The following is a 22091-nucleotide window of genomic DNA, read 5'->3' as shown; positions in this document are numbered from 1 at the left end:
ACGTGTGAGGGCGCGGGTTAGTGTCAGCGTACGGGTTAGGATTAGGGGACGGTTGAGGGTCAGGCTTCGGGGAAGGGTTAGTGTTAGGGTTCCGGCTAGGGTTAGGTTTAGGGGACGGTGACGGTTTAGGGTCCAGGTGAGGGTACGACAACGTTTTAGGGGGAGCATACATGTGAGCGCGCGGGTTAGTGTCAGCGTACAGGTTAGCATTAGGGGACGGGTGAGGGTCAGGCTTCGGGGAAGGTTTAGGGTTAGGGTTCGGGCTAGGTTTAGGGTTAGGGGATGGGGACGGTTTAGGGTCCAGGTGAGGGTACGACAACGCTTTAGGGGGAGTGTACGTGTGAGGGTGCGGGTTAGTGTCAGCGTACGGGTTAGGATTACGGGACGGGTGAGGGTTACACTTCGGGGAAGGGTTAGGGTTAGGGTTCGGGCTAGGGTTAGGGTTAGGGGACGGGGACGGTTTAGGGTCCAGGTGAGGGCACGACAACGCTTTAGGGGGAGCGTACGTGTGAGGGCGCGGGTTAGTGTCAGCGTACGGGTTAGGATTAGGGGACGGGTGAGGGTCAGGCTTCGGGGAAGGGTTAGGGTTAGGGTTCGGGCTAGGGTTAGGGTTAGGGGACGGGGACGGTTTAGGGTCCAGGTGAGGGCACGACAACGCTTTAGGGGGAGCGTACGTGTGAGGGCGCGGGTTAGTGTCAGCGTACGGTTTAGGATTAGGGGATGGGTGAGGGTCAGGCTTCGGGGAAGGGTTAGGGTTAGGGTTCGGGCTAGGGTTAGGGTTAGGGGACGGGGACGGTTTAGGGTCCAGGTGAGGGCACGACAACGCTTTAGGGGCAGCGTACGTGTGAGGGCGCGGGTTAGTGTCAGCGTACAGGTTAGGATTAGGGGACGGGTGAGGGTCAGGCTTCGGGGAAGGGTTAGGGTTAGGGTTCGGGCTAGGGTTAGGGTTAGGGGACGGGGACGGTTTAGGGTCCAGGTGAGGGCACGACAACGCTTTAGGGGGAGCGTACGTGTGAGGGCGCGGGTTACTGTCAGCGTACGGGTTAAGATTAGGGGACTTGTGAGGATCAGGCTTCGGGGAAGGGTTAGGGTTAGGGTTCTGGCTAGGGTTAGGGTTAGGGGACGGCGACGGTTTAGGGTCCAGGTGAGGGTACGACAACGCTTTAGGGGGAGCGTACGTGTGAGGGCGCGGGTTAGTGTCAGCGTACGGGTTAGCATTAGGGGACGGGTGAGGGTCAGGCTTCGGGGAAGGGTTAGGGTTAGGGTTCGGGCTAGGGTTAGGGTTAGGGGACGGGGACGGTTTAGGGTCCAGGTGAGGGCACAACAACGCTTTAGGGGGAGCGTACGTGTGAGGGCGCGGGATAGTGTCAGCGTACGGGTTAGGATTAGGGGATGGGTGAGTGTCAGGCTTCGGGGAAGGATTAGGATTAGGGTTCGGGCTAGGGTTAGGGTTAGGGGACGGGGACGGTTTAGGGTCCAGGTGAGGGCACGACAACGCTTTAGGGGGAGCGTACGTGTGAGGGCGCGGGTTAGTGTCTGCGTACGGGTTAGGATTAGGGGACGGGTGAGGGTCAGGCTTCGGGGAAGGGTTAAGGTTAGGGTTCGGGCTAGGGTTAGGGTTAGGGGACGGGGACGGTTTAGGGTGCAGGTGAGGGTACGACAACGCTTTAGGGGGAGCGTACGTGTGAGGGCGCGGGTTAGTGTCAGCGTACGGTTTAGGATTAGGGGACGGGTGAGTGTCAGGCTTCGGGGAAGGGTTAGGGTTAGGGTTCGGGCTAGGGTTAGGATTAGGGGACGGGTACGGTTTACGGTCCAGGTGAGGGTACGACAACGCTTTAGGGGGAGCTTACGTGTGAGGGCGCGGGTTAGTGTCAGCGTACGGGTTAGGATTAGGGGACGGGTGAGGGTTAGGCTTCGGGGAAGGGTTAGGGTTAGCGTTCCGGCTAGGGTTAGGGTTAAGGGACGGGGACAGTTTAGGGTCCAGGTGAGGGTACGACAACGCTTTAGGTGGAGCGTACGTGTGAGGGCGCGGGTTAGTGTCAGTGTACGGGTTAGGATTAGGGGACGGGTGAGCGTCAGGCTTCGGGGAAGGGTTAGGGTTAGGGTTCGGCCTAGGGTTAGGGTTAGGGGACGGGGACGGTTTAGGGTCCAGGTGAGGGCACGACAACGCTTTAGGGGGAGCGTACGTGTGAGGGCACGGGATAGTGTCAGCGTACGGGTTAGGATTAGGGGACGGGTGAGGGTCACGCTTCGGGGAAGGATTAGGATTAGGGTTCGGGATAGGGTTAGGGTTAGGGGACGGGGAAGGTTTAGGGTCCAGGTGAGGGCACGACAACGTTTTAGGGGGAGCGTACGTGTGAGGGCGCGGGTTAGTGTCAGCGTACGGGTTAGGATTAGGGGACGGGTGAGGGTCAGGCTTCGGGGAAGGGTTAGGGTTAGGGTTCGGGCTAGGGTTAGGGTTAGGGGATGGGGACGGTTTAGGGTGCAGGTGAGGGTACGAAAACACTTTAGGGGGAGCGTACGTGTGAGGGCGCGGGTTAGTGTCAGCGTACGGGTTAGGATTAGGGGACGGTTGAGGGTCAGGTTTCGGGGAAGGGTTAGGGTTAGGGTTCGGGCTAGGGTTAGGGTTAGGGAACGGGGACTGTTTAGGGTCCAGGTGAGGGTACGACAACGCTTTAGGGGGAGCGTACGTGTGAGGGTGCGGGTTAGTGTCAGCGTACGGGTTAGGATTAGGGGACGGGTGAGGGTCACGCTTCGGGGAAGGGTTAGGGTTAGGGTTCGGGCTAGGGTTAGGGTTAGGGGACGGGGACGGTTTAGGGTCCAGGTGAGGGCACGACAACGCTTTAGGGGGAGCGTACGTGTGAGGGCGCGGGTTCGTGTCAGCGTACTGGTTAGGATTAGGGGACGCGTGAGGGTCAGGCTTCGGGGAAGTGTTAGGGATAGGGTTCGGGCTAGGGTTAGGGTTAGGGGACGGGGACGGTTTAGGGTCCAGGTGAGGGCACGACAACGCTTTAGGGGGAGCGTACGTGTGAGGGCGCGGGTTCGTGTCAGCGTACTGGTTAGGATTAGGGAACGGGTGAGGGTCAGGCTTCGGGGAAGGGTTAGGGTTAGGGTTCGGCCTAGGGTTAGGGTTAGGGGACGGGGACGGTTTAGGGTCCAGGTGAGGGCACGACAACGCTTTAGGAGGAGCGTACGTGTGAGGGCGCGGGATAGTGTCAGCGTACGGGTTAGGATTAGGGGACGGGAGAGGGTCAGGCTTCGGGGAAGGATTAGGGTTAGGGTTCGGGCTAGGGCTAGGGTTAGGGAACGGGGACTGTTTAGGGTCCAGGTGAGGGTACAACAACGCTTTAGGGGGAGCGTACGTGTGAGGGCGCGGGTTAGTGTCACCGTACGGGTTAGGATTAGGGGACGTGTGAGGGTCAGGCTTCGGAGAAGGGTTACGGTTAGGGTTCGGGCTAGGGTTAGGGTTAGGGGACGGGGACGGTTTAGGGTCCAGGTGAGGGCACGACAACGCTTTAGGGGGAGCGTACGTGTGAGGGCGCGGGTTAGTGTCTGCGTACGGGTTAGGATTAGGGGACGGGTGAGGGTCAGGCTTCGGGGAAGTGTTAAGGTTAGGGTTCGGGCTAGGGTTAGGGTTAGGGGACGGGGACGGTTTAGGGTGCAGGTGAGGGTACGACAACGCTTTAGGGGGAGCGTACGTGTGAGGGCGCGGGTTAGTGTCAGCGTACGGTTTAGGATTAGGGGACGGGTGAGTGTCAGGCTTCGGGGAAGTGTTAGGGTTAGGGTTCGGGCTAGGGTTAGGATTAGGGGACGGGTACGGTTTAGGGTCCAGGTGAGGGTACGACAACGCTTTAGGGGGAGCTTACATGTGAGGGCGCGGGTTAGTGTCAGCGTACGGGTTAGGATTAGGGGACGGGTGAGTGTTAGGCTTCGGGGAAGGGTTAGGGTTAGCGTTCGGGCTAGGGTTAGGGTTAAGGGACGGGGACGGTTTAGTGTCCAGGTGAGGGTACGACAACACTTTAGGGGGAGCGTACGTGTGAGGGCGCGGGTTAGTGTCAGTGTACGGGTTAGGATTAGGGGACGGGTGAGCGTCAGGCTTCGGGGAAGGGTTAGGGTTAGGATTCGGCCTAGGGTTAGGGTTAGGGGACGGGGACGGTTTAGGGTCCAGGTGAGGGCACGACAACGCTTTAGGGGGAGCGTACGTGTGAGGGCGCGGGATAGTGTCAGCGTACGGGTTAGGATTAGGGGACGGGTGAGGGTCACGCTTCGGGGAAGGATTAGGATTAGGGTTCGGGATAGGGTTAGGGTTAGGGGACGGGGAAGGTTTAGGGTCCAGGTGAGGGCACGACAACGTTTTAGGGGGAGCGTACGTGTGAGGGCACGGGTTAGTGTCAGCGTACGGGTTAGGATTAGGGGACGGGTGAGGGTCAGGCTTCGGGGAAGGGTTAGGGTTAGGGTTCGGGCTAGGGTTAGGGTTAGGGGACGGGGACGGTTTAGGGTGCAGGTGAGGGTACGAAAACACTTTAGGGGGAGCGTACGTGTGAGGGCGCGGGTTAGTGTCAGCGTACGGGTTAGGATTAGGGGACGGTTGAGGGTCAGGCTTCGGGGAAGGGTTAGGGTTAGGGTTCGGGCTAGGGTTAGGGTTAGGGAACGGGGACTGTTTAGGGTCCAGGTGAGGGTACGACAACGCTTTAGGGGGAGCGTACGTGTGAGGGTGCGGGTTAGTGTCAGCGTACGGGTTAGGATTAGGGGACGGGTGAGGGTCACGCTTCGGGGAAGGGTTAGGGTTAGGGTTCGGGCTAGGGTTAGGGTTAGGGGACGGGGACGGTTTAGGGTCCAGGTGAGGGCACGACAACGCTTTAGGGGGAGCGTACGTGTGAGGGCGCGGGTTCGTGTCAGCGTACTGGTTAGGATTAGGGGACGCGTGAGGGTCAGGCTTCGGGGAAGGGTTAGGGATAGGGTTCGGGCTAGGGTTAGGGTTAGGGGACGGGGACGGTTTAGGGTCCAGGTGAGGGCACGACAATGCTTTAGGGGGAGCGTACGTGTGAGGGCGCGGGTTCGTGTCAGCGTACTGGTTAGGATTAGGGAACGGGTGAGGGTCAGGCTTCGGGGAAGGGTTAGGGTTAGGGTTCGGCCTAGGGTTAGGGTTAGGGGACGGGGACGGTTTAGGGTCCAGGTGAGGGCACGGCAACGCTTTAGGGGGAGCGTACGTGTGAGGGCGCGGGATAGTGTCAGCGTACGGGTTAGGATTAGGGGACGGGTGAGGGTCAGGCTTCGGGGAAGGATTAGGATTAGGGTTCGGGCTAGGGTTAGGGTTAGGGGACCGGGAAGTTTTAGGGTCCAGGTGAGGGCACGACAACGTTTTAGGGGGAGCGTACGTGTGAGGGCGCGGGTTAGTGTCAGCGTACGGGTTAGGATTAGGGGACGGGTGAGGGTCAGGCTTCGGGGAAGGGTTAGGGTTAGGGTTCGGGCTAGGGTTAGGGTTAGGGGACGGGGACGGTTTAGGGTGCAGGTGAGGGTACGACAACACTTTAGGGGGAGCGTACGTGTGAGGGCGCGGGTTAGTGTCAGCGTACGGGTTAGGATTAGGGGACGGGTGAGGGTCAGGCTTCGGGGAAGGGTTAGGGTTAGGGTTCGGGCTAGGGTTAGGGTTAGGGAACGGGGACTGTTTAGGTTCCAGGTGAGGGTACAACAACGCTTTAGGGTGAGCGTATGTGTGAGGGCGCGGGTTAGTGTAACCGTACGGGTTAGGATTAGGGGACGTGTGAGGGTCAGGCTTCGGAGAAGGGTTACGGTTAGGGTTCGGGCTAGGGTTAGGGTTAGGGGACGGGGACGGTTTAGGGTCCAGGTGAGGGCATGACAACGCTTTAGGGGGAGCGTACGTGTGAGGGCGCGGGTTAGTGTCAGCGTACGGGTTAGGATTAGGGGACGGTTGAGGGTCAGGCTTCGGGGAAGGGTTAGTGTTAGGGTTCCGGCTAGGGTTAGGGTTAGGGGACGGTGACGGTTTAGGGTCCAGGTGAGGGTACGACAACGCTTTAGGGGGAGCATACGTGTGAGGGCGCGGGTTAGTGTCAGCGTACGGGTTAGCATTAGGGGACGGGTGAGGGTCAGGCTTCGGGGAAGGGTTAGGGTTAGGGTTCGGGCTAGGGTTAGGGTTAGGGGATGGGGACGGTTTAGGGTCCAGGTGAGGGTACGACAACGCTTTAGGGGGAGCGTACGTGTGAGGGTTTGGGTTAGTGTCAGCGTACGGGTTAGGATTAGGGGACGGGTGAGGGTCACGCTTCGGGGAAGGGTTAGGGTTAGGGTTCGGGCTAGGGTTAGGGTTAGGGGACGGGGACGGTTTAGGGTCCAGGTGAGGGCACGACAACGCTTTAGGGGGAGCGTACGTGTGAGGGCGCGGGATAGTGTCAGCGTACGGGTTAGGATTAGGGGACGGGTGAGGGTCAGGCTTCGGGGAAGGATTAGGATTAGGGTTCGGGCTAGGGTTAGGGTTAGGGGACGGGGAAGGTTTAGGGTCCAGGTGAGGGCACGACAACGTTTTAGGGGGAGCGTACGTGTGAGGGCGCGGGTTAGTGTCAGCGTACGGGTTAGGATTAGGGGACGGGTGAGGGTCAGGCTTCGGGGAAGGGTTAGGGTTAGGGTTCGGGCTAGGGTTAGGGTTAGGGGACGGGGACGGTTTAGGTTGCAGGTGAGGGTACGACAACACTTTAGGGGGAGCGTTCGTGTGAGGGCGCGGGTTAGTGTCAGCGTACGGTTTAGGATTAGGGGACGGTTGAGGGTCAGGCTTCGGGGAAGGGTTAGGGTTAGGGTTCGGGCTAGGGTTAGGGTTAGGGAACGGGGACTGTTTAGGATCCAGGTGAGGGTACGACAACGCTTTAGGGGGAGCGTACGTGTGAGGGTGCGGGTTAGTGTCAGCGTACGGGTTAGGATTAGGGGACGGGTGAGGGTCACGCTTCGGGGAAGGGTTAGGGTTAGGGTTCGGGCTAGGGTTAGGGTTAGGGGACGGGGACGGTTTAGGGTCCAGGAGAGGGCACGACAACGCTTTAGGGGGAGCGTACGTGTGAGGGCGCGGGTTCGTGTCAGCGTACTGGTTAGGATTAGGGGACGCGTGAGGGTCAGCCTTCGGGGAAGTGTTAGGGATAGGGTTCGGGCTAGGGTTAGGGTTAGGGGACGGGGACGGTTTAGGGTCCAGGTGAGGGCACGACAACGCTTTAGGGGGAGCGTACGTGTGAGGGCGAGGGTTCGTGTCAGCGTACTGGTTAGGATTAGGGAACGGGTGAGGGTCAGGCTTCGGGGAAGGGTTAGGGTTAGGGTTCGGCCTAGGGTTAGGGTTAGGGGACGGGGACGGTTTAGGGTCCAGGTGAGGGCACGACAACGCTTTAGGGGGAGCGTACGTGTGAGGGCGCGGGATAGTGTCAGCGTACGGTTTAGGATTAGGGGACGGGTGAGGGTCAGGCTTCGGGGAAGGATTAGGATTAGGGTTCGGGCTAGGGTTAGGGTTAGGGGACGGGGAAGGTTTAGGGTCCAGGTGAGGGCACGACAACGTTTTAGGGGGAGCGTACGTGTGAGGGCGCGGGTTAGTGTCAGCGTACGGGTTAGGATTAGGGGACGGGTGAGGGTCAGGCTTCGGGGAAGGGTTAGGGTTAGGATTCGGGCTAGGGTTAGGGTTAGGGGACGGGTAAGGTTTAGGATGCAGGTGAGGGTACGACAACACTTTAGGGGGAGCGTACATGTGAGGGCGCGGGTTAGTGTCAGCGTACGGGTTAGGATTAGGGGACGGGTGAGGGTCAGGCTTCGGGGAAGGGTTAGGGTTAGGGTTCGGGCTAGGGTTAGGGTTAGGGGACGGGGACGGTTTAGGGTCCAGGTGAGGGCACGACAACGCTTTAGGGGGAGCGTACGTGTGAGGGCGCGGGTTCGTGTCAGCGTACTGGTTAGGATTAGGGGACGCGTGAGGGTCAGGCTTCGGGGAAGGGTTAGGGATAGGGTTCGGGCTAGGGTTAGGGTTAGGGGACGGGGACGGTTTAGGGTCCAGGTGAGGGCACGCAACGCTTTAGGGGGAGCGTACGTGTGAGGGCGCGGATTAGTGTCAGCGTACTGGTTAGGATTAGGGAACGGGTGAGGGTCAGGCTTCGGGGAAGTGTTAGGGTTAGGGTTCGGCCTAGGGTTAGGGTTAGGGGACGGGGACGGTTTAGGGTCCAGGTGAGGGCACGACAACGCTTTAGGGGGAGCGTACGTGTGAGGGCGCGGGATAGTGTCAGCGTACGGGTTAGAATTAGGGGACGGGTGAGGGTCAGGCTTCAGGGAAGGATTAGGATTAGGGTTCGGGCTAGGGTTAGGGTTAGGGGACGGGGAAGGTTTAGGGTGCAGGTGAGGGTACGACAATACTTTAGGGGGAGCGTACGTGTGAGGGCGCGGGTTAGTGTCAGCGTACGGGTTAGGATTAGGGGACGGGTGAGGGTCAGGCTTCGGGGAAGGGTTAGGGTTAGGGTTCGGGCTAGGGTTAGGGTTAGGGGACGGGGACGGTTTAGGGTCCAGGTGAGGGCACGACAACGCTTTAGGGGGAGCCTACGTGTGAGGGCGCGGGTTAGTGTCAGCGTACGGTTTAGGATTAGGGGATGGGTGAGGGTCAGGCTTCGGGGAAGGGTTAGGGTTAGGGTTCGGGCTAGGGTTAGGGGACGGGGACGGGGACGGGTTAGGGTCCAGGTGAGGGCACGACAACGCTTTTGGGGCAGCGTACGTGTGAGGGCGCGGGTTAGTGTCAGCGTACAGGTTAGGATTAGGGGACGGGTGAGGGTCAGGCTTCGGGGAAGGGTTAGGGTTATGGTTCGGGCTAGGGTTAGGGTTAGGGGACGGGGACGGTTTAGGGTCCAGTTGAGGGCACGACAACGCTTTAGGGGGAGCGTACGTGTGAGGGCGCGGGTTAGTGTCAGCGTACGGGTTAGGATTAGGGGACGGGTGAGGGTCAGGCTTCGGGGAAGTGTTAGGGTTAGGGTTCCGGCTAGGGTTAGGGTTAGGGGACGGCGACGGTTTAGGGTCCAGGTGAGGGTACGACAACGCTTTAGGGGGAGCGTACGTGTGAGGGCGCGGGTTAGTGTCTGCGTACGGGTTAGGATTAGGGGACGGGTGAGGGTCAGGCTTCGGGGAAGGTTTAAGGTTAGGGTTCGGGCTAGGTTTAGGGTTAGGGGACGGGGACGGTTTAGGGTGCAGGTGAGGGTACGACAACGCTTTAGGGGGAGCGTACGTGTGAGGGCGCGGGTTAGTGTCAGCGTACGGTTTAGGATTAGGGGACGGGTGAGTGTCAGGCTTCGGGGAAGTGTTAGGGTTAGGGTTCGGGCTAGGGTTAGGATTAGGGGACGGGTACGGTTTAGGGTCCAGGTAAGGGTACGACAACGCTTTAGGGGGAGCTTACGTGTGAGGGCGCGGGTTAGTGTCAGCGTACGGGTTAGGATTAGGGGACGGGTGAGGGTTAGGCTTCGGGGAAGGGTTAGGGTTAGCGTTCGGGCTAGGGTTAGGGTTAAGGGACGGGGACGGTTTAGGGTCCAGGTGAGGGTACGACAACGCTTTAGGGGGAGCGTACGTGTGAGGGCGCGGGTTAGTGTCAGTGTACGGGTTAGGATTAGGGGACGGGTGAGCGTCAGGCTTCGGGGAAGGGTTAGGGTTAGGGTTCGGCCTAGGGTTAGGGTTAGGGGACGGGGACGGTTTAGGGTCCAGGTGAGGGCACGACAACGCTTTAGGGGGAGCGTACGTGTGAGGGCGCGGGATAGTGTCAGCGTACGGGTTAGGATTAGGGGACGGGTGAGGGTCACGCTTCGGGGAAGGATTAGGATTAGGGTTCGGGATAGGGTTAGGGTTAGGGGACGGGGAATGTTTAGGGTCCAGGTGAGGGCACGACAACGTTTTAGGGGGAGCGTACGTGTGAGGGCGCAGGTTAGTGTCAGCGTACGGGTTAGGATTAGGGGACGGGTGAGGGTCAGGCTTCGGGGATGGGTTAGGGTTAGGGTTCGGGCTAGGGTTAGGGTTAGGGGACGGGGACGGTTTAGGGTGCAGGTGAGGGTACGAAAACACTTTAGGGGGAGCGTACGTGTGAGGGCGCGTGTTAGTGTCAGCGTACGGGTTAGGATTAGGGGACGGTTGAGGGTCAGGCTTCGGGGAAGGGTTAGGGTTAGGGTTCGGGCTAGGGTTAGGGTTAGGGGACGGGGAAGGTTTAGGGTCCAGTTGAGGGCACGACAACGTTTTAGGGGGAGCGTACGTGTGAGGGCGCGGGTTAGTGTCAGCGTACGGGTTAGGATTAGGGGACGGGTGAGGGTCAGGCTTCGGGGAAGGGTTAGGGTTAGGGTTCGGGCTAGGGTTAGGGTTACGGGACGGGGACGGTTTAGGGTGCAGGTGAGGGTACGACAACACTTTAGGGGGAGCGTACGTGTGAGGGCGCGGGTTAGTGTCAGCGTACGGGTTAGGATTAGGGGACGGGTGAGTGTCAGGCTTCGGGGAAGGGTTAGGGTTAGGGTTCGGGCTAGGGTTAGGGTTAGGGAATGGGGACTGTTTAGGTTCCAGGTGAGGGTACAACAACGCTTTAGGGGGAGCGTACGTGTGAGGGCGCGGGATAGTGTCAGCATACGGTTTAGGATTAGGGGACGGGTGAGGGTCAGGCTTCGGGGAAGGATTAGGATTAGGGTTCGGGCTAGGGTTAGGGTTAGGGGACGGGGAAGGTTTAGGGTCCAGGTGAGGGCACGACAACGTTTTAGGGGGAGCGTACGTGTGAGGGCGCGGGTTAGTGTCAGCGTACGGGTTAGGATTAGGGGACGGGTGAGGGTCAGGCTTCGGGGAAGGGTTAGGGTTAGGATTCGGGCTAGGGTTAGGGTTAGGGGACGGGTAAGGTTTAGGATGCAGGTGAGGGTACGACAACACTTTAGGGGGAGCGTACATGTGAGGGCGCGGGTTAGTGTCAGCGTACGGGTTAGGATTAGGGGACGGGTGAGGGTCAGGCTTCGGGGAAGGGTTAGGGTTAGGGTTCGGGCTAGGGTTAGGGTTAGGGGATGGGGACGGTTTAGGGTCCAGGTGAGGGTACGACAACGCTTTAGGGGGAGCGTACGTGTGAGGGTGCGGGTTAGTGTCAGCGTACGGGTTAGGATTAGGGGACGGGTGAGGGTCACGCTTCGGGGAAGGGTTAGGGTTAGGGTTCGGGCTAGGGTTAGGGTTAGGGGACGGGGACGGTTTAGGGTCCAGGTGAGGGCACGACAACGCTTTAGGGGGAGCGTACGTGTGAGGGCGCGGGTTCGTGTCAGCGTACTGGTTAGGATTAGGGGACGCGTGAGGGTCAGGCTTCGGGGAAGGGTTAGGGATAGGGTTCGGGCTAGGGTTAGGGTTAGGGGACGGGGACGGTTTAGGGTCCAGGTGAGGGTACGCAACGCTTTAGGGGGAGCGTACGTGTGACGGCGCGGGTTAGTGTCAGCGTACTGGTTAGGATTAGGGAACGGGTGAGGGTCAGGCTTCGGGGAAGTGTTAGGGTTAGGGTTCGGCCTAGGGTTAGGGTTAGGGGACGGGGACGGTTTAGGGTCCAGGTGAGGGCACGACAACGCTTTAGGGGGAGCGTACGTGTGAGGGCGCGGGATAGTGTCAGCGTACGGGTTAGAATTAGGGGACGGGTGAGGGTCAGGCTTCGGGGAAGGATTAGGATTAGGGTTCGGGCTAGGGTTAGGGTTAGGGGACGGGGAAGGTTTAGGGTGCAGGTGAGGGTACGACAACACTTTAGGGGGAGCGTACGTGTGAGGGCGCGGGTTAGTGTCAGCGTACGGGTTAGGATTAGGGGACGGGTGAGGGTCAGGCTTCGGGGAAGGGTTAGGGTTAGGGTTCGGGCTAGGGTTAGGGTTAGGGGACGGGGACGGTTTAGGGTCCAGGTGAGGGCACGACAACGCTTTAGGGGGAGCCTACGTGTGAGGGCGCGGGTTAGTGTCAGCGTACGGTTTAGGATTAGGGGATGGGTGAGGGTCAGGCTTCGGGGAAGGGTTAGGGTTAGGGTTCGGGCTAGGGTTAGGGGACGGGGACGGGGACGGGTTAGGGTCCAGGTGAGGGCACGACAACGCTTTTGGGGCAGCGTACGTGTGAGGGCGCGGGTTAGTGTCAGCGTACAGGTTAGGATTAGGGGACGGGTGAGGGTCAGGCTTCGGGGAAGGGTTAGGGTTATGGTTCGGGCTAGGGTTAGGGTTAGGGGACGGGGACGGTTTAGGGTCCAGGTGAGGGCACGACAACGCTTTAGGGGGAGCGTACGTGTGAGGGCGCGGGTTAGTGTCAGCGTACGGGTTAGGATTAGGGGACGGGTGAGGGTCAGGCTTCGGGGAAGGGTTAGGGTTAGGGTTCCGGCTAGGGTTAGGGTTAGGGGACGGCGACGGTTTAGGGTCCAGGTGAGGGTACGACAACGCTTTAGGGGGAGCGTACGTGTGAGGGCGCGGGTTAGTGTCTGCGTACGGGTTAGGATTAGGGGACGGGTGAGGGTCAGGCTTCGGGGAAGGGTTAAGGTTAGGGTTCGGGCTAGGTTTAGGGTTAGGGGACGGGGACGGTTTAGGGTGCAGGTGAGGGTACGACAACGCTTTAGGGGGAGCGTACGTGTGAGGGCGCGGGTTAGTGTCAGCGTACGGTTTAGGATTAGGAGACGGGTGAGTGTCAGGCTTCGGGGAAGTGTTAGGGTTAGGGTTCGGGCTAGGGTTAGGATTAGGGGACGGGTACAGTTTAGGGTCCAGGTAAGGGTACGACAACGCTTTAGGGGGAGCTTACGTGTGAGGGCGCGGGTTAGTGTCAGCGTACGGGTTAGGATTAGGGGACGGGTGAGGGTTAGGCTTCGGGGAAGGGTTAGGGTTAGCGTTCGGGCTAGGGTTAGGGTTAAGGGACGGGGACGGTTTAGGGTCCAGGTGAGGGTACGACAACGCTTTAGGGGGAGCGTACGTGTGAGGGCGCGGGTTAGTGTCAGCGTACTGGTTAGGATTAAGGGACGCGTGAGGGTCAGGCTTCGGGTAAGGGTTAGGGATAGGGTTCGGGCTAGGGTTAGGGTTAGGGGACGGGGACGGTTTAGGGTCCAGGTGAGGGCACGACAACGCTTTAGGGGGAGCGTACGTGTGAGGGCGCGGGTTAGTGTCAGCGTACTGGTTAGGATTAGGGAACGGTTGAGGGTCAGGCTTCGGGGAAGGGTTAGGGTTAGGGTTCGGCCTAGGGTTAGGGTTAGGGGACGGGGACGGTTTAGGGTCCAGGTGAGGGCACGACAACGCTTTAGGGGGAGCGTACGTGTGAGGGCGCGGGATAGTGTCAGCGTACGCGTTAGAATTAGGGGACGGGTGAGGGTCAGGCTTCGGGGAAGGATTAGGATTAGGGTTCGGGCTAGGGTTAGGGTTAGGGGACGGGGAAGGTTTAGGGTGCAGGTGAGGGTACGACAACACTTTAGGGGGAGCGTACGTGTGAGGGCGCGGGTTAGTGTCAGCGTACGGGTTAGGATTAGGGGACGGGTGAGGGTCAGGCTTCGGGGAAGGGTTAGGGTTAGGGTTCGGGCTAGGGTTAGGGTTAGGGGACGGGGAAGGTTTAGGGTGCAGGTGAGGGTACGAGAACACTTTAGGGGGAGCGTACGTGTGAGGGCGCGAGTTAGTGTCAGCGTACGGGTTAGGATTAGGGGACGGGTGAGGGTCAGGCTTCGGGGAAGGGTTAGGGTTAGGGTTCGGGCTAGGGTTAGGGTTAGGGGACGGGGACGGTTTAGGGTCCAGGTGAGGGCACGACAACGCTTTAGGGGGAGCCTACGTGTGAGGGCGCGGGTTAGTGTCAGCGTACGGTTTAGGATTAGGGGATGGGTGAGGGTCAGGCTTCGGGGAAGGGTTAGGGTTAGGGTTCGGGCTAGGGTTAGGGGACGGGGACGGGGACGGTTTAGGGTCCAGGTGAGGGCACGACAACGCTTTAGGGGCAGCGTACGTGTGAGGGCGCGGGTTAGTGTCAGCGTACAGGTTAGGATTAGGGGACGGGTGAGGGTAAGGCTTCGGGGAAGGGTTAGGGTTATGGTTCGGGCTAGGGTTAGGGTTAGGGGACGGGGACGGTTTAGGGTCCAGGTGAGGGCACGACAACGCTTTAGGGGGAGCGTACGTGTGAGGGCGCGGGTTAGTGTCAGCGTACGGGTTAGGATTAGGGGACGGGTGAGGGTCAGGCTTCGGGGAAGGGTTAGGGTTAGGGTTCCGGCTAGGGTTAGGGTTAGGGGACGGCGACGGTTTAGGGTCCAGGTGAGGGTACGACAACGCTTTAGGGGGAGCGTACGTGTGAGGGCGCGGGTTAGTGTCTGCGTACGGGTTAGGATTAGGGGACGGGTGAGGGTCAGGCTTCGGGGAAGGGTTAAGGTTAGGGTTCGGGCTAGGGTTAGGGTTAGGGGACGGGGACGGTTTAGGGTGCAGGTGAGGGTACGACAACGCTATAGGGGGAGCGTACGTGTGAGGGCGCGGGTTAGTGTCAGCGTACGGTTTAGGATTAGGGGACGGGTGAGTGTCAGGCTTCGGGGAAGTGTTAGGGTTAGGGTTCGGGCTAGGGTTAGGATTAGGGGACGGGTACGGTTTAGGGTCCAGGTGAGGGTACGACAACGCTTTAGGGGGAGCTTACGTGTGAGGGCGCGGGTTAGTGTCAGCGTACGGGTTAGGATTAGGGGACGGGTGAGGGTTAGGCTTCGGGGATGGGTTAGGGTTAGCGTTCGGGCTAGGGTTAGGGTTAAGGGACGGGGACGGTTTAGGGTCCAGGTGAGGGTACGACAACGCTTTAGGGGGAGCGTACGTGTGAGGGCGCGGGTTAGTGTCAGTGTACGGGTTAGGATTAGGGGACGGGTGAGCGTCAGGCTTCGGGGAAGGGTTAGGGTTAGGGTTCGGCCTAGGGTTAGGGTTAGGGGACGGGGACGGTTTAGGGTCCAGGTGAGGGCACGACAACGCTTTAGGGGGAGCGTACGTGTGAGGGCGCGGGATAGTGTCAGCGTACGGGTTAGGATTAGGGGACGGGTGAGGGTCACGCTTCGGGGAAGGATTAGGATTAGGGTTTGGGCTAGGGTTAGGGTTAGGGGACGGGGAAGGTTTAGGGTCCAGGTGAGGGCACGACAACGTTTTAGGGGGAGCGTACGTGTGAGGGCGCGGGTTAGTGTCAGCGTACGGGTTAGGATTAGGGGACGGGTGAGGGTCAGGCTTCGGGGAAGGGTTAGGGTTAGGGTTCGGGCTAGGGTTAGGGTTAGGGGACGGGGACGATTTAGGGTGCAGGTGAGGGTACGACAACCCTTTAGGGGGAGCGTACGTGTGAGGGCGTGGGTTAGTGTCAGCGTATGGGTTAGGATTAGGGGACGGGTGAGTGTCAGGCTTCGGGGAAGTGTTAGGGTTAGGGTTCGGGCTAGGGTTAGGGTTAGGGAACGGGGACTGTTTAGGTTCCAGGTGAGGGTACAACAACGCTTTAGGGGGAGCGTACGTGTGAGGGCGCGGGTTAGTGTCACCGTACGGATTAGGATTAGGGGACGTGTGAGGGTCAGGCTTCGGAGAAGGGTTACGGTTAGGGTTCGGGCTAGGGTTAGGGTTAGGGTACGGGGACGGTTTAGGGTCCAGGTGAGGGCATGACAACGCTTTAGGGGGAGCGTACGTGTGAGGGCGCGGGTTAGTGTCAGCGTACGGGTTAGGATTAGGGGACGGTTGAGGGTCAGGCTTCGGGGAAGGGTTAGTGTTAGGGTTCCGGCTAGGGTTAGGGTTAGGAGACGGTGATGGTTTAGGGTCCAGTTGAGGGTACGACAACGCTTTAGGGGGAGCATACGTGTGAGGGCGCGGGTTAGTGTCAGCGTACGGGTTAGCATTAGGGGACGGGTGAGGGTCAGGCTTCGGGGAAGTGTTAGGGTTAGGGTTCGGGCTAGGGTTAGGGTTAGGGGATGGGGACGGTTTAGGGTCCAGGTGAGGGTACGACAACGCTTTAGGGGGAGCGTACGTGTGAGGGTGCGGGTTAGTGTCAGCGTACGGGTTAGGATTAGGGGACGGGTGAGGGTCACGCTTCGGGGAAGGGATAGGGTTAGGGTTCGGGCTAGGGTTAGGGTTAGGGGACGGGGACGGTTTAGGGTCCAGGTGAGGGCACGACAACGCTTTCGGGGGAGCGTACGTGTGAGGGCGCGGGTTCGTGTCAGCGTACTGGTTAGGATTAGGGGACGGGTGAGGGTCAGGCTTCGGGGAAGGGTTAGGGATAGGGTTCGGGCTAGGGGTAGGGTTAGGGGACGGGGACGGTTTAGGGTCCAGGTGAGGGCACGACAACGCTTTCGGGGGAGCGTACGTGTGAGGGCGCGGGTTAGTGTCAGCGTACGGGTTAGGATTAGGGGACGGGTGAGGGTCAGGCTTCGGGGAAGGGTTAGGGTTAGGGTTCGGGCTAGGGTTAGTGTTAGGGGACGGGGACGGTTTAGAGTCCAGGTGAGGGCACGACAATGCTTTAGGGGGAGCGTACGTGTGAGGGCGCGGGTTAGTGTCAGCGTACGGTTTAGGATTAGGGGATGGGTGAGGGTCAGGCTTCGGGGAAGGGTTAGGGTTAGGGTTCGGGCTAGGGTTAGGGTTAGGGGACGGGGACGGGTTAGGGTCCAGGTGAGGGCACGACAACGCTTTAGGGGCAGCGTACGTGTGAGGGCGCGGGTTAGTGTCAGCGTACAGGTTAGGATTAGGGGACGGGTGAGGGTCAGGCTTCGGGGAAGGGTTAGGGTTAGGGTTCGGGCTAGGGTTAGGGTTAGGGGACGGGGACGGTTTAGGGTCCAGGTGAGGGCACGACAACGCTTTAGGGGGAGCGTACGTGTGAGGGCGCGGGTTAGTGTCAGCGTACGGGTTAGGATTAGGGGACGGGTGAGTGTCAGGCTTCGGGGAAGGGTTAGGGTTAGGGTTCGGGCTAGGGTTAGGATTAGGGGACGGGGACGGTTTAGGGTCCAGGTGAGGGTACGACAACGCTTTAGGGGGAGCTTACGTGTGAGGGCGCGGGTTAGTGTCAGCGTACGGGTTAGGATTATGGGACGGGTGAGGGTTAGGCTTCGGTGAAGGGTTAGGGTTAGCGTTCGGGCTAGGGTTAGGGTTAAGGGACGGGGACGGTTTAGGGTCCAGGTGAGGGTACGACAACGCTTTAGGGGGAGCGTACGTGTGAGGGCGCGGGTTAGTGTCAGTGTACGGGTTAGGATTAGGGGACGGGTGAGGGTCAGGCTTCGGGGAAGGGTTAGGGTTAGGGTTCGGCCTAGGGTTAGGGTTAGGGGACGGGGACGGTTTAGGGTCCAGGTGAGGGCACGACAACGCTTTAGGGGGAGCGTACGTGTGAGGGCGCGGGATAGTGTCAGCGTACGGGTTAGGATTAGGGGACGGGTGAGGGTCAGGCTTCGGGGAAGGATTAGGATTAGGGTTCGGGCTAGGGTTAGGGTTAGGGCACGGGGAAGGTTTAGGGTCCAGGTGAGGGCACGACAACGTTTTAGGGGAGCGTACGTGTGAGGGCGCGGGATAGTGTCAGCGTACGGGTTAGGATTAGGGGACGGGTGAGGGTCACGCTTCGGGGAAGTGTTAGGGTTAGGGTTCGGGCTAGGGTTAGGGTTAGGGGACGGGGACGGTTTAGGGTCCAGGTGAGGGCACGACAACGCTTTAGGGGGAGCGTACGTGTGAGGGCGCGGGTTCGTGTCAGCGTACTGGTTAGGATTAGGGGACGCGTGAGGGTCAGGCTTCGGGGAAGTGTTAGGGATAGGGTTCGGGCTAGGGTTAGGGTTAGGGGACGGGGACGGTTTAGGGTCCAGGTGAGGGCACGACAACGCTTTAGGGGGAGCGTACATGTGAGGGCGCGGGTTCGTGTCAGCGTACTGGTTAGGATTAGGGAACGGGTGAGGGTCAGGCTTCGGGGAAGGGTTAGGGTTAGGGTTCGGCCTAGGGTTAGGGTTAGGGGACGGGGACGGTTTAGGGTCCAGGTGAGGGCACGACAACGCTTTAGGGGGAGCGTACGTGTGAGGGCGCGGGATAGTGTCAGCGTACGGTTTAGGATTAGGGGACGGGTGAGGGTCAGGCTTCGGGGAAGGATTAGGATTAGGGTTCGGGCTAGGGTTAGGGTTAGGGGACGGGGAAGGTTTAGGGTCCAGGTGAGGGCACGACAACGTTTTTGGGGGAGCGTACGTGTGAGGGCGCGGGTTAGTGTCAGCGTACGGGTTAGGATTAGGGGACGGGTGAGGGTCAGGCTTCGGGGAAGGGTTAGGGTTAGGATTCGGGCTAGGGTTAGGGTTAGGGGACGGGGAAGGTTTAGGATGCAGGTGAGGGTACGACAACACTTTAGGGGGAGCGTACGTGTGAGGGCGCGGGTTAGTGTCAGCGTACGGGTTAGGATTAGGGGACGGGTGAGTGTCAGGCTTCGGGGAAGGGTTAGGGTTAGGGTTCGGGCTAGGGTTAGGGTTAGGGGATGGGGACGGTTTAGGGTCCAGGTGAGGGTACGACAACGCTTTAGGGGGAGCGTACGTGTGAGGGTGCGGGTTAGTGTCAGCGTATGTGTTAGGTTTAGGGGACGGGTGAGGGTCACGCTTCGGGGAAGGGTTAGGGTTAGGGTTCGGGCTAGGGTTAGGGTTAGGGGACGGGGACGGTTTAGGGTCCAGGTGAGGGCACGACAACGCTTTAGGGGGAGCGTACGTGTGAGGGCGCGGGTTCGTGTCAGCGTACTGGTTAGGATTAGGGGACGCGTGAGGGTCAGGCTTCGGGGAAGGGTTAGGGATAGGGTTCGGGCTAGGGTTAGGGTTAGGGGACGGGGACGGTTTAGGGTCCAGGTGAGGGCACGACAACGCTTTAGGGGGAGCGTACGTGTGAGGGCGCGGGTTAGTGTCAGCGTACTGGTTAGGATTAGGGAACGGGTGAGGGTCAGGCTTCGGGGAAGGGTTAGGGTTAGGGTTCGGCCTAGGGTTAGGGTTAGGGGACGGGGACGGTTTAGGGTCCAGGTGAGGGAACGACAACGCTTTAGGGGGAGCCTACGTGTGAGGGCGCGGGTTAGTGTCAGCGTACGGTTTAGGATTAGGGGATGGGTGAGGGTCAGGCTTCGGGGAAGGGTTAGGTTTAGGGTTCGGGCTAGGGTTAGGGGACGGGGACGGGGACGGGTTAGGGTCCAGGTGAGGGCACGACAACGCTTTAGGGGCAGCGTACGTGTGAGGGCGCGGGTTAGTGTCAGCGTACAGGTTAGGATTAGGGGACGGGTGAGGGTCAGGCTTCGGGGAAGGGTTAGGGTTATGGTTCGGGCTAGGGTTAGGGTTAGGGGACGGGGACGGTTTAGGGTCCAGGTGAGGGCACGACAACGCTTTAGGGGGAGCGTACGTGTGAGGGCGCGGTTTAGTGTCAGCGTACGGGTTAGGATTAGGGGACGGGTGAGGGTCAGGCTTCGGGGAAGGGTTAGGGTTAGGGTTCCGGCTAGGGTTAGGGTTAGGGGACGGCGACGGTTTAGGGTCCAGGTGAGGGTACGACAACGCTTTAGGGGGAGCGTACGTGTGAGGGCGCGGGTTAGTGTCAGCGTACGGGTTAGCATTAGGGGACGGGTGAGAGTCAGGCTTCGGGGAAGGGTTAGGGTTAGGGTTCGGGCTAGGGTTAGGGTTAGGGGACGGGGACGGTTTAGGGTCCAGGTGAGGGCACGACAACGCTTTAGGGGGAGCGTACGTGTGAGGGCGCGAGATAGTGTCAGCGTACGGGTTAGGATTAGGGGACGGGTGAGTGTCAGGCTTCGGGGAAGGATTAGGATTAGGGTTCGGGCTAGGGTTAGGGTTAGGGGAAGGGGAAGGTTTAGGGTCCAGGTGAGGGTACGACAGCGCTTTAGGGGGAGCTTACGTGTGAGGGCGTGGGTTAGTGTCAGCGTACGGGTTAGGATTAGGGGACGGGTAGGGGTTAGGCTTCGGGGAAGGGTTAGGGTTAGCGTTCGGGCTAGGGTTAGGGTTAAGGGACGGGGACGGTTTAGGGTCCAGGTGAGGGTACGACAACGCTTTAGGGGGAGCGTATGTGTGAGGGCGCGGGTTAGTGTCAGTCTACTGGTTAGGATTAGGGGACGGGTGAGGGTCAGGCTTCGGGGAAGGGTTAGGGTTAGGGTTCGGCCTAGGGTTAGGGTTAGGGGACGGGGACGGTTTAGGGTCCAGGTGAGGGCACGACAACGCTTTAGGGGGAGCGTACGTGTGAGGGCGCGGGATAGTGTCAGCGTACGGGTTAGGATTAGGGGCCGGGTGAGGGTCAGGCTTCGGGGAAGGGTTAGGGTTAGGGTTCGGGCTAGGGTTAGGGTTAGGGGACGGGGACGGTTTAGGGTCCAGGTGAGGGTACGACAACACTTTAGGGGGAGCGTATGTGTGAGGGCGCGGGTTAGTGTCAGCGTACGGGTTATGATTAGGGGACGGGTGAGGGTCAGGCTTCGGGGAAGGGTTAGGGTTAGGGTTCGGGCTAGGGTTAGGGTTAGGGGACGGGGACGGTTTAGGGTCCAGGTGAGGGCACGACAACGCTTTAGGGGGAGCGTACGTGTGAGGGCGCGGGTTCGTGTCAGCGTACTGGTTAGGATTAGGGGACGCGTGAGGGTCAGGCTTCGGGGAAGGGTTAGGGATAGGGTTCGGGCTAGGGTTAGGGTTAGGGGACGGGGACGGTTTAGGGTCAAGGTGAGGGCACGACAACGCTTTAGGGGGAGCGTACGTGTGCGGGCGCGGGTTCATGTCAGCGTACTGGTTAGGATTAGGGGACGGGTGAGGGTCAGGCTTCGGGGAAGGGTTAGGGTTAGGGTTCGGGCTAGGGTTAGGGTTAGGGGACGGTGACGGTTTAGGGTCCAGGTGAGGGCACGACAACGCTTTAGGGGGAGCGTACGTGTGAGGGCGCGGGTTAGTGTCAGCGCACGGTTTAGGATTAGGGGATGGGTGAGGGTCAGGCTTCGGGGAAGGGTTAGAGTTAGGGTTCGGGCTAGGGTTAGGGTTAGTGGACGGGGACGGGTTAGGGTCCAGGTGAGGGCACGACAATGCTTTAGGGGCAGCGTACGTGTGAGGGCGCGGGTTAGTGTCAGCGTACAGGTTAGGTTTAGGGGACGGGTGAGGGTCAGGCTTCGGGGAAGGGTTAGGGTTAGGGTTCGGGCTAGGGTTAGGGTTAGGGGACGGGGACGGTTTAGGGTCCAGGTGAGGGCACGACAACGCTTTAGGGGGAGCGTACGTGTGAGGGCGCGGGTTAGTGTCAGCGTACGGGTTAGGATTAGGGGACGGGTGAGGGTCAGGCTTCGGGGAAGGGTTAGGGTTAGGGTTCGGGCTAGGGTTAGGGTTAGGGGACGGGGACGGTTTAGGGTCCAGGTGAGGGCACGGCAACGCTTTAGGGGGAGCGTACGTGTGAGGGCGCGGGATAGTGTCAGCGTACGGGTTAGGATTAGGGGATGGGTGAGGGTCAGGCTTCGGGGAAGGGTTAGGGTTAGGGTTCGGGCTAGGGTTAGGGTTAGGGGACGGCGACGGTTTAGGGTCCAGGTGAGGGTACGACAACGCTTTAGGGGGAGCGTACGTGTGAGGGCGCGGGTTAGTGTCAGCGTACGGGTTAGCATTAGTGGACGGGTGAGGGTCAGGCTTCGGGGAAGGGTTAGGGTTAGGGTTCGGGCTAGGGTTAGGGTTAGGGGATGGGGACGGTTTAGGGTCCAGGTGAGGGTACGACAACGCTTTAGGGGGAGCGTACGTGTGAGGGTGCGGGTTAGTGTCAGCGTACGGGTTAGGATTAGGGGACGGGTGAGGGTCACGCTTCGGGGAAGGGTTAGGGTTAGGGTTCGGGCTAGGGTTAGGGTTAGGGGACAGGGACGGTTTAGGGTCCATGTGAGGGCACGACAACGCTTTAGGGAGAGCGTACGTGTGAGGGCGCGGGTTCGTGTCAGCGTACTGGTTAGGATTAGGGGACGGGTGAGGGTCAGGCTTCGGGGAAGGGTTAGGGATAGGGTTCGGGCTAGGGTTAGGGTTAGGGGACGGGGACGGTTTAGGGTCCAGGTGAGGGCACGACAACGCTTTAGGGGAAGCGTACGTGTGAGGGCGCGGGTTCGTGTCAGCGTACTGGTTAGGATTAGGGGATGGGTGAGGGTCAGGCTTCGGGGAAGGGTTAGGGTTA

The sequence above is a fragment of the Grampus griseus genome (genome assembly GCF_964374135.1).
Source record: "Grampus griseus genome assembly, chromosome: 12".
NCBI lineage: Eukaryota > Metazoa > Chordata > Mammalia > Artiodactyla > Delphinidae > Grampus > Grampus griseus.
The sequence above is the reverse complement of the archived record's forward strand: the minus strand, read 5'-3'. Positions refer to the sequence as shown.